General features: G+C 40.0%; 1 pseudogene; it reads right to left on the bottom strand.

Moving 5' to 3' along the window:
* Positions 1-2,886: 2,886 nt before the first annotated feature.
* Positions 2,887-4,305, bottom strand: LOC110203794 (heparan-sulfate 6-O-sulfotransferase 3 pseudogene; annotated as a pseudogene).
* Between the last annotated feature and the right edge of the window lie 7,536 nt (positions 4,306-11,841).

The following is an 11,841-nucleotide window of genomic DNA, read 5'->3' as shown; positions in this document are numbered from 1 at the left end:
ATTGCCAGTACAGTAGGTCAGGAACAAAACTAGAATATTTGTCTCATTTGCAAAAGCGAACACCAAGATGATATTTCTTCCCCACTTCAGGTACTGATGTTTAATATGGTCAATAGCTATTTCTAGATCCCACTAATACAAAATTCCCCAGGATACCCTGCAGGACTAGCTTTCTTCATCCCAATTATACTCCCTATTGGCAAATATTATCTTAGTTGTAAAAAGGTAATTACTATTCTTCTCAGCTATTCTTACTACTATCCTGACTGTTCATTAAGACTGGCCTTACCACAATAGGCAATCTTCCATGTAGTATGCTTCTAGGGTCACTGGAAAAGCATTCTTGCCCTCTCCCTCCTTATCAAATAACTCCCTAATCCCCTGAATGATATCTCAAATTCCACATTTAACATTTTAAAGCCTGCTAAAAGGCCATGTATACGTGGGAGGAGTAATGGGGAACCATCAGTCACTTAAAGCTTAGTGTGAATGACTTCATCAGATCCTTGTCCTATAAGGAGGTTAAATGGGGGAATAGTCACAAAAAAGATAGAGTACTCTTCGATGAGGAGAAGAAAGGAACACAAAAGGGGGTATGTGAAGAATAACTTCTTCTAATTTATAATTTTGCCTCAGGCCAGTCCAGTTCCTCAAGTGAAAACAATTATCTTGCTTCTCATATAGAAATAGATTATCTGCCATTTTTTATTGTAGATGATTGTGCATCCTCCATTATTGAAGGTAATCCAGTAGTTCGTAGAAAACTATGTATAGAAAACCATGCACCAGCAAGGGCTGGTAAATAATTATATCTATACTACCCTGAACAGTCACAATTTTCAGCTCCTTCTATCACTTCATCACCTGCTCTCCCCTAGTCCCTTAATACAGTGCTTCTCAAATAAAACAAAACAATTCTTTCCCACAGTACCTAAATAAGAAAAAAATGGGAATACCCCAGGACACTATAAAAAGTGGGACAGAAAATAACACTAGAAAGATCAGAAAACAAAGGAAAATCTAGAACAGGGTGATCAGTGCCTAGTAACCTGTAATTCAAGGTAGAATTATATAATATTGTCCATTGTGAATAGCTAGCACAAAAAAAAATTTGAATGCTCAAGAGAAAGCATGCATTGGGAAATTTTTGTTACATGTGTGAAAATCTCAGCCAAGATACAGAGAAATGGAGGGTTTGTGTAGAAAGAAGACTGTGCTATTTGTAGTAGGTGCAGTTAGCTCAGTTAGCTACGTGGCATTTACTACTAGCATTCAGCACCATTTCACAGTTAAGTCAAAATTCCCATACATGTCTATTGGAAATTTCTTCTTGTCCTAGTGGAAGGAAAACTGGGCCTGGATTTGAATGCCTGCTATTCTACTTACTACCCATGTGACCTTATTTATGTCACTTAACTTAAACTTGGTGATGTTTTTTGATCTCCACAATGAGGCAGTTAAAATTGATGTCAAAGGCCCCTTCCAGCTCCAGCCTATGAAGATATTTGATTACTATAATATAATGCACTGTTGAAAAGAGAGGGACAAACAAAATTTTTGGTTTAACACAAGACTGAAAAGGTTAAAGAGTACTATATTAAGAGGGCAAAGGGCAAAGGAAGATGAGTGGCAAAGAACTCTCCAAAAAAAGTGTACTACTGACTTGAAAAGCAAAGGATAAATATATTATCTTCTGAAGTAGTCATTTATTAAGAAGCAAAGTTTGAAAGTATGAGTGTGACAGCCTCATGCCATATACAACCACAAATCTTTGTTAAAGCATTTCATAAAGCACTAAGCAAGAGGTAGATAGTATCCTATGACCTTCATTTCAATTTCAAGCCATTTCTTATTCTGAGAAAGGTCTATTTTTAAATGGGAGAAACAAAGGTCCTTGAAAAACTGCCACGATAAAATTCCCATAATGAAATTATGTTCATTCTCAGAGGAATGAGGTAGAATTAGATGCTCCAGTGGTGCTGAATTCCTAAATCTAGGTAGCTTCCAGCTAGCTACTGAAGGTTTTCTGTAAGTGTCAAATGGGGTTGGGGAGGGGGATACATCTGCTATAAACAAATTAAGAATGAGCTTTTTAATTTGTAGTTCTTGACCACAAAATTTCTAGAAACATTGATGTTAAAACACTGTTTAAATAAAACTTCATTTTTAATATAAGGAACAGGGTTGAAAACAGCATTAAAATTGTAGTAGGCAGGAAAAGTATCCACCCAAGATCTTTGCCCATGCCCTTCTCAAAGAATGGCAACAGAGTAAGCATTTTCATTGGCTAAAATGTAAAAGTTTCCTAATTCCTAACAGTATGCTTTAGGAAAAGAAAGAAAGAAAGAAAGAAAGAAAGAAAGAAAGAAAGAAAGAAAGAAAGAAAGAAAGAAAGAAAGAAAGAAAGAAAGAAAGAAAGAAAGAAAGAAGAAGGAAGAAGGAAGGAAGGAAGGAAGGAAGGAAGGAAGGAAGGAAGAAAAGAGAAAGAAAGAAAGAAAGAAAGAAAGAAAGAAAGAAAGAAAGAAAGAAAGAAAGAAAGAAAGAAAGAAAGAAAGAAAAAAAACATTAATCATTTCTACACTGGAAGAAAAGAACAGTGTCACTCATCCATGTCCCAGTAGCCACCTAGCACAGTTTCAGGCACAGGGTAGGTGCTCAATAAATATTTGTTCAAGATAAGCATAAACAAATGCAATGATTCTTGCTAAGAGGCAGCATCTTGAGCCCAAAACACTAGATGCTGAATAGCTTGGACTAGATCAACTCTCAGCCTGTCAAGGAAGAGCAAGGCTTTTAATTCCTCTTCTGAAAGAACATCAAGCGACTCTTGTACCACAATGGCTGAGAGCCACTCTAAGTAGAAGTATTTTCTTTCTTTTTTTTTTTTTTACCTGGGACAGCCAGCATGCAGGCTATTAGCTTATCTGAGGAGCAGTTCGCCCACTCTGTATTTCCTGCACACACAGTCAGCTCACCTTCCACCCCTGCCCATTTATTTGCTCTCTTGACTGACTTGAAAGATTATGTATAAGATATATCCAGGTCCCCTGGATCTAACCCTTGACCTTTGAACCAAGAGACCCACAAGCAATACCTATGTACCCAGTCTTTCTAAATTTCTTTGAATGTGGGGGAGGAAGAGGATGGGGTGAAGAGTGAGTTCAAAACCAGAGGATCAGACAGAGGTTCCTTTTAATCTCCTTCCACTATTCCAACCCCAAGGGTAAGGAAATACTTTGTTCCAACGCACGCGCTGGAGAGGAACTGCCCTGTGTCCGAGAAATCAGAGGCAGGGGAAGGGAAGATCGTGGTGTGGGGAAGGAAAAAAGTGTCCAGAAGAGAGTGACCGTACCTGGTGCGGCTGTGGTTTCGAGGGCAGTCCTTCTTCTCCATGATGGCCGGCACACAGTTGGTGAGCTCTGTCCAGTCGGCGTGCAGCCCACAGCTCCAGCCCGTGGAGAAGCGCGAGAAGAGCCACGTCTCCTTTTTGCCTGGTCGGTGGCAGGTGCATTTTTTCTGGCCGGGCTTGCAGCTGCAGGGCTGCTCCAGCCGGATATTCTTCACTAGGTGCCGCCCGAAGGTAGTGCCCCCAGTCTTCTGGATGGGCAAGAAGACGATCACGTGCCGCCCTTTGATGTTGAAATCCACGAAACGAGTCAGGTCCTTAACCGAGAAGTTGAAGCGGGGCACAAATTTGGGCAAAGAGCCATTGTCCTGGGACTCTCGGTCCTGCTCTTCCTCCTCCTCTTCCAACTCCTCGAATTCTTCCTCTGCCTCCTGCACTGGCCCGGCCAGCTGTGCCGCCGGTGATCCCGGAATCTCAGCTTCCTGGTCCCGGGGTGGTGGTTGCTGCTGGTCCTCTCGGGGACCCGCTGGGGCGGCTGCAACCTGGCCCGACTCCCCAGCGCGGAACTTGTCCCCAAAGTTGGTACAGGAACTGGTGCAGGTGGGGGAAACGTACTGGTACATGATGATCAAGAAGAGGAGCGTGAGCACCGGCGTGAGCAACCACTTGTTGAACCTCTCATCCATGGTCCTGCTCTCAGGCCAGAAGGCGAAGCGGCGGCGGTGGGGGAGACGGCGGCAGCTGCTCCACTGAAAGCCCGCGCTGAAGTTTGGACTCCGGGCTGCGGCTCGGAGCCCGCCGCACCTCCATCCCCCTGTGGCCAGGCAGGCGGGACACCCCGCAAAGGCGTCTGGCTGGCTGGCTGGCTGCACTCCGGCGCTCGGGTGGCTCGCTGCTGCTGGCTCCCAAAGGGCTAAGGGAAGGCGGGGAAGCGAACCTGGGTCCCCTAGCCCACCGCTGCTACGGAGGAGAAAGAGGAGGAGGAGGGCGACGATGAGGTGCCATTTCCCTGCACTAAGGGGCGGCGGCTGCGCGAAGACCGTTCCAGAGCTCAAAAGGGACTCTCCCTCTACTCTCCGCCTGGACCCCCTGGGCCGTTAGTCCTCCTAGCCAGAGAAGGGGAGAGCTATCAAGCGTCTCTCAGACCAGAATTGCGCCTCAGGGAGCCAGCCTGCCGCGGGCTCTTAAGCACTTACTATCTGATCTTGGGTCCTGAACCTTCCCCTCTGGTAGCTGAAAATCAGTGCTTGGACCCACACCCAGAAGCTTCATCTTCTTCAGGAGCGAGCCTGGGTACCAGGAAACAGGAGGAGGAGCTTCGGCCCCTGACCCCTCACAATGCCCCGCCCGCCCTAGCCCCTGATGTACCCACCGCCACCACCCAGGCACCCTCCCATTCCCGGGAGCCTTGGGGCAAGGAGAGCCGCGAGCTGCGTGCTGGCTGCCTTTCAGCTGCAAGTTTGCAGATGAGCCCTTGCAGGGGGGAGGAGAGAGAGAAAGGAGCCTCAGGCGAGTCAGTGCACCGCCTCTTCGGAGAAGTCCCACTGCTGCTTCAGGTCTGTCAGCTAGACACACAGGCGTGCGCGAGAGAGAGAAAGAGTCTGGCACCACCGCTACCCACCAGCCGGTGTGACAAGGAGTCCTCCAAGCCGCAGCAAAAACCTGCCCAAGGTACGGAGCATGCGCCAAACCATTCCCTGGCCCTGGAGGCGTTTCCAGGGGAGGAGTCCAAGTCTCTGTTGGGTTTTAGCGGCTCCTGGAGTGTAGGGAATAAGGGGAGATGAGAATTCGGTCAGCTGGACACTGAAAAGGGGTGTGAAGATTAAAGAGGTAAACTGGGGTGCATCTTGCGCAAGTATCAGGAACATTAATTTAAGACGTCTTAAATACTCAGCTTCTTGCTGCTGTGAGCACAGACACGAAACTGACTAGTTTTATTTGTAGAATAGGACACCTAAGCACCCACCAACATGACTTGTTTGCAGTAGACTCCCAGTGGAGGAGACAGTGCGCTCACTATCAGTCCAGGTGTTGGCTGGCCTCTTCTCCGCAATGGAAACTTACCAGAGACTATTTTTTTTTTCCTTTTTATCTCTAGAGTTTGGCTACCTGCCCATAAAGAAAATCTGACTTTGATGTTAAAATTTTAATCTGTTTTCCACAAACTACAGCCTGTCTTTTACACTTTGGAACTTTTGCCAAACACCTTTGCTACTAATATTGGTTCAGAATCTTGGGCAGTTTTATCATTGTCCATATAGTTGAAGATACAGGAGGCACAATAGAGCAACAGAACTATTATGTGACCGATCACACCCAACTAGGAAAATGAATAAACTTAATTTCAATCAAAGCTTAATTTAAGCATACCCTGAAAGAGTTCTTACTCCTGCCACAGGATTACAAGACACATATTATTAAATAATTATGAAAGACACATTAATATGAAAAAATAAAGGTATGGAGATAAATACAACAATCCAGGGAATCCAGGACGCTTTGGAACTGGAAGGGATAGTATGTATTCAATCAAAAACATTTTTTCCTAAGCATGTACTATATGCAAAGGTACTGTGCTATGAGTTGTAAGGGACAAATAGTATGCAAGACATATTCTTGTCTTTAAGGAACTTACATTCTATAAGTTTCAAATGCATTTTAGCGTTAAAATTCTGTTGCTAATACTAATATGTTGTTGAAGCCCTATTTTTAAAAAAAAATGTTAGAAAACAGTTGAGAATAAATATTTAACTTTTATTTTATTTTCACTTAAGCTCTGACTTCATTCATTTTTTTAATCAAGCCTTTGTATTCCGAGAAACGAGGTGCAATGTAAAGAGCACTGCATTTAGAGTCGGTAGACCTAGGTTCCACTCTAAGCTCTACCACTTACTAGGCCCTGTCACTTTGGGCAAGTCAGTTAATTCCTAGTTTATAGTTCATAGTTTACTCATCTGGGGAATGAGTTAATTTCAGTAGGTGCCATTTAAGTTTTCTTACAAATTGGTCATATCCTAATTTGTACAATAGTATGTATCTTATCACCCATGCTCCAGACCAGGGACCATGTCTTATGTATCTATATCTCTCCTGAGCCTAGCACAAGGGTTTTATTGTACAAAGCATACAATTTATGAATGCTTATGGAGTTAAACATTTACTATGTCACAACATCATCAAAATTGGACAAAATATACTACCATTGAATTAGAGTCCCTAATCCTCTGCATTCACACTCCTTATTCTGACTTTGAAGTCTAAATAGAACATGGTTTTTAATGTCCAGCGGAATGAGAGGAGTCTCCTTTTTCATGTACTCCTGTTCAGCCAGCCTAGTATCCACATGCAAGCTCACATCATGATAAGAAGCTAACCTGATTTTTTTTTAATCCAGGAGCTACCACAGCACAGGCTGCATTTATAATCCTCACATATCCCTGGATTGTTGTATTTATCTCCATACCTTTATTTTTTCATACTAATGTGTCTTTCATAATTATTTAATAATATGTGTCTTTAAGTCCTGTGGCAGGAGTAGAACTCTTTCAGGGTATGCCTAAATTAAGCTTTGATTGAAATTAAGTTTATTCATTTTCCTAGTTCTGTGTGATCTGATACGTAAATGTTCTGTTGTCTATTGACAATGATAAAACTGCCCAAGATTCTGAACCAACATTAGTAGCAAAGGTGTTTGGCAAAATGAATTAGCTCATAATAGCTTGTTTGCTTCCATATTTTTTTTCCATTTATCTATAAAATCTTGTTAATCACATTGCAGTATTCTCCAAAGCAAGAAACTGATGTAACAAAAACTCAGTGAAACACAATAGCGTTTCCTAAGTAAACATTGTTGACCATGTCTTTGCTTCAGTCAGATAAAAATATAGCAAACTTCTATATGAATTGATTGAAAAATTGTATAATTTTATACCACAGCCGGTAAAAAAGGATAATTAAGATCATAGAAACCCACTTAGCATATAAAAATGCAAAATTCAGAATGGAGAAATTGTGTTTTTAATGTTGTCTTTGGTTTTAGTAATAATATAGAGAGCACAAAACTATTCCAAATCTTTGGATTGTCTTCTCACAATTAACTTGGGACATAGAAAGGGCAAGTATTGGAAGAATCATAAAATGTTAGAGTCCAAAGAGTCTTCTTCATTTAACAGAAGAAAATGGGGCCCAGAGACTTTCCCTAGTTCATAAGGGAATTACTAGCATATCTAAAGCAGGCTGTCTGATTCCTAAACTGGTGTTCTTCACACTACATCACACTATCTCACCCCTTAAGGGTCACCTTGTAGAGTTAAGGATACAAATACAATGAAATTTGATGGTTTGTATGGGGTCATATATTGAGGTAAGTGTAGATCCAGACCTGGAATCCACACCAATATATTGCTCTATGTTAATACCTTAAAACAAATTTGACCTCTTGTTCTAAAAAATTCAGTATTCGCTTAACAAGGAGCAACAGAGCTCCTTACCTCCTGGCCTCTCAACTCCTATAGCCATTTGAGTCAAAAGAGATAGGAAGAGACAAAGAAGCAGCGGCAGCACAACTTTAAAATAGCCCCTTTTTGCCTTGGTGGTTCAACCAACAGACTAACAAAGATAAGGAGGCAAGCAGGTTCTGATGTATTTGTTGTTGTTGATTATCCCCGCAAATAAAGACAAGCTAGTATTAATTAATTAATTAATAGTATTAATCCTAAGGGGCAAATCCCTTGGAATTAATAAGTTAATAATAATACTAACACTAATAATCATATTTAATAATACTATATCAAGGCTATCATTACTACTAAAGTTAGCAATAATAATACTATAATAAAGTTACTAATAATACTAGTTAATAATATTATAATAACAGTACTACTATTATTAGCTAATAATAATACTAGCTAACTAGTATTAGTTCATTTTCAAAAGGCAAATGCAATCAATACTTAGTTAAGAGATGAGATTTGGGGGATAGGTGGGTAGAAAAGAACTTGACTAGGCCAAATATAGCAACTGTATTGCCTCCCAAAATATTAAGGCATTGGCAAATTAAAATGATGCTTTGTCTGTATTTTGCCTTGCTTTCATCAGTATGACTACTCAGTGGAATTATACTGGGCTAGAGCAGGACTGGACAATCAAAATAAAACATAAAATTTAAAAAATTATGTGCTTAATTCAGGTAATTACCCAAATGATTTATTATTTATTTTCCTTTACTTAAATTGCTAAGGCAATCATTCACAGTTGTGGTCTTTCTCTCATAGCTGTAGAATGGCCTACAAACTCTGATCAGAGTTCTAATATCATAGTAATAAACACACTCCCTCCCTTGCAAGACCAAATTCCAAGTTAAGGTAAAAGCACTATAAACCTTCTAAAATTGAATCTTGTCCAGGTAGAAAGGAAAAGAATGTGTGCCTGTATCCTACAATGGTTGCTCTGCAATGACACCAGCTGGCAAATGCTTCTGGCTAACAGATTGCAGCTCCTGCTACTGTGATTCTTACATAAATTATTAAAATAATAAAAATAATATTTTCAATGTGTTTTCCTCCACTTCCTTTGCCAGTCTAGCAATAAGCCTAACACTATCTGTGAAACAATTTGTTCACTTTATTTTTACGCCTTAATAAAATGTACTGCAATTATTTCTTTTCCTGCTTCATCCTCCCTTATTCCTTTCTGTTGTATCTTCTATTTCACTGCTTGATTTTTTTTTCTTTCACTCGGTCCTAATTCTGTCAGGCAAATTGTTACCTACCAAGATGCAAAATGTTGGCCAGAACAGTCCCCATTGAATCAAATTGAAATGGGAGACTCCATTTCAACTTCTCTTGTAGGATAAAAAGCTTTTGTGCTATAAAAGGAAGTGTCTGGAGAGATAGAGATGGACAACTTGAGCAAACTGCAGAGAAAGGTTTTGGTCACTCTATAATTGTGAAGACACAAATATAGAGATGAAAAACAGAAATGTACCTTTAATTGGAGGTGAAAGTTAAAAGAACCTGTCAAGTCATTAATAGCAATAACATCTTTGAAAATAGAAAACCTCCTACTAACTACACTATTTATAAACAAAAAGTCAGCCCCCCATCTAAGCAGTCCTGCCAAAAACCATCCACGTTCTATGGAATATGGGAAGGTGGGGGCAGAATAAAGAAGGTGGACTACCAGAAATGATTATCAATAGTCAAAAGTCAACACCCAGAAATAACAGTATGCAAGAACTGAGTGGATGTGGATGTCCTACACTTTTAAATAGATACGACTCTACATCCTGCTCTCTGTAGCACTCCACCTAGGGTTAAATACTACATTTTTATAGTTATTTAAATTGTTTTAGCAGTATATTTACCAGAATTGACTTATCAGCATTTTGATGATGGTTTGGAACCATGTATGATTGTTTCTGAATCTTCTCTCATCACCTACCATAATGCTTTACATATGCTTCACTACTTCTAGTCAGTCAATAAACATTTATTAAGCATCTACTTTGTGCCAAGCACTGTGTTAAGAGTTATAGATACAAATGCAAGTGAAAAAAAAAAGACTGGCCCCAGCCTCAAGGAGCTTACAGTTTAATGGACAGAGACCACACACAAAAGGAAACTGAAAATGGGGGGGGGGGAGAAGGGACTGAGATATCCAGTGTGAGTGGGGACATGTTAGAGAAGTCTAAAGGAGCCCAAAGGCAGAGTAGCTGGTAGGAAATTATAAGAAGATTGTGCTAAGCCCTTTCTTAATTAATGGCCCTGGAGCTCATGGCTCTGCCCTCCAGCCAGAGGGTATAATTATAGGCATAGAAGGTACTGATGTGAGTACTAGCCATAGTCAGTCTTGCAGTAGGAGATTTCCCAATGATGAGTTTCCTGGGGAAAGAAGACATGATGTTTCAAAAGCAAGGTGTCTGGGGGGAACTGGGGCTATTATGCTGAACCCCTTTCTTAAACAGAGGACCTAGAGCTCAAAGCCCAGGGAGTCTATTTACTCCAGTAGGTCTGTGATATAATTACTATGACTAGTACCTCTAATTGTGAAGATCATAACCCATCCATGCCTTCTCATCCCTCCAGACATGCCTTCAACAAATCATTGGGGATGGAAAGAAATCTTCAGAGTATATTACAAAACTTCATTTCAATCTATTTATGTTGTATGGATACCACTGAAATATACAGGCATCCCCCTGGCATCCTTCACTCTTTCTACATGAGTGACTTTCCTCATTTTCCAGTTATTCTACTCCTTGGTCCTATATTTTATGGCAATTCTTTCAAACAGTTCTTTGCTAGTGATACTTAGAGTTCTCACGCCTACCATGTTAACTTTCCATTGATCTTTGGGCCATTTTCAAATTTATATCATCAGAGACTGTCATATTCCATAACTTGTTACCATATGGTATCACTAGATAAATATCAATATTAAAAATGATGAGCTTTTGTTGAAGGGAGAATCTTAGGATCACAAAAATCACTAAAGGCAATACAACCTTCCCTCCTCCACATGGGAATTCACTTTACTTATCGTATGCTGACTACAATAAAGCTTTTGATTTAATAGAACAGAATATCTCCTTGAAGGATTCATTCCTAACCAGGAGTCTCCCATGAATATGTCAAAATCACATCAGATTCCTTGAAAGATATCAAAACAAAAATAGTCTTATTTGGCAATGCTCTGATTACATCAAGTGAAACATTAAAACAGGAAGGCATATGCTTCCCAAAAGTCTACACTTGGCTGTCCAGTGTAGAGCCCAAATCAAATAAGGATTTCCTATAGAAGGTGGAGTCCTCCAGAGATGTTCCTTTTATAATAATTGCATCAAACCCCATAGCATTGCACAGCTTCCTAAACAAGACTCGTAACAACTCAAAAAAGTTATATACATGCAAAAACTAAGTGAATAAACAATATTTATTGTCCGGAATAATATGCATTAAAATTAGTAAACCATAAAGCTGCTCCATCCCTTGATGGACATATTTCTTCGACAAATACTATATATGAACAATGAACTGGTCCCAGAAATTTAACTAAACAAACAAATAACAAAAATAGTTGATATGTATGTAGTGCTTTATGCTTAATAACAGAATTTCATAGACATTTCATTTAAGCCTCATCTATATGAGATAGGTAGTAAAGGTATTATTAACCCCATTTTTCAGATGTAGAAAGTTAGGCTTAGTAAGTAACTTGCCCAAGCTCATTTAGCTAGTAAGCAGCAAAGTTATGACTTAAATCTTGGTCTTTCAAGTCTCAATCCAGTTCTCTTTTACTGAAGTGAAATTCAATTGAATTTAATTAAATTGTAAATGAAAATATATTTGCATTTTATAAGCAGGTTCAAATTTCACAGTCCTTATGTCTAATATCAGAGAAGCAAGCTCAGCAAATATATTTTCATTTTCTAATAGCTCTGTCAAGTCAAAAGACATTAGTTAAACAGACTATTGGCCTTCGAAATAGAAGGTAAA

Source organism: Phascolarctos cinereus, unplaced genomic scaffold (assembly GCF_003287225.1).
Source record: "Phascolarctos cinereus isolate Bilbo 61053 unplaced genomic scaffold, phaCin_HiC Scaffold_7;HRSCAF=346, whole genome shotgun sequence".
NCBI classification, from domain to species: domain Eukaryota; kingdom Metazoa; phylum Chordata; class Mammalia; order Diprotodontia; family Phascolarctidae; genus Phascolarctos; species Phascolarctos cinereus.
This window is presented reverse-complemented; position numbering and strand designations above follow the sequence as displayed.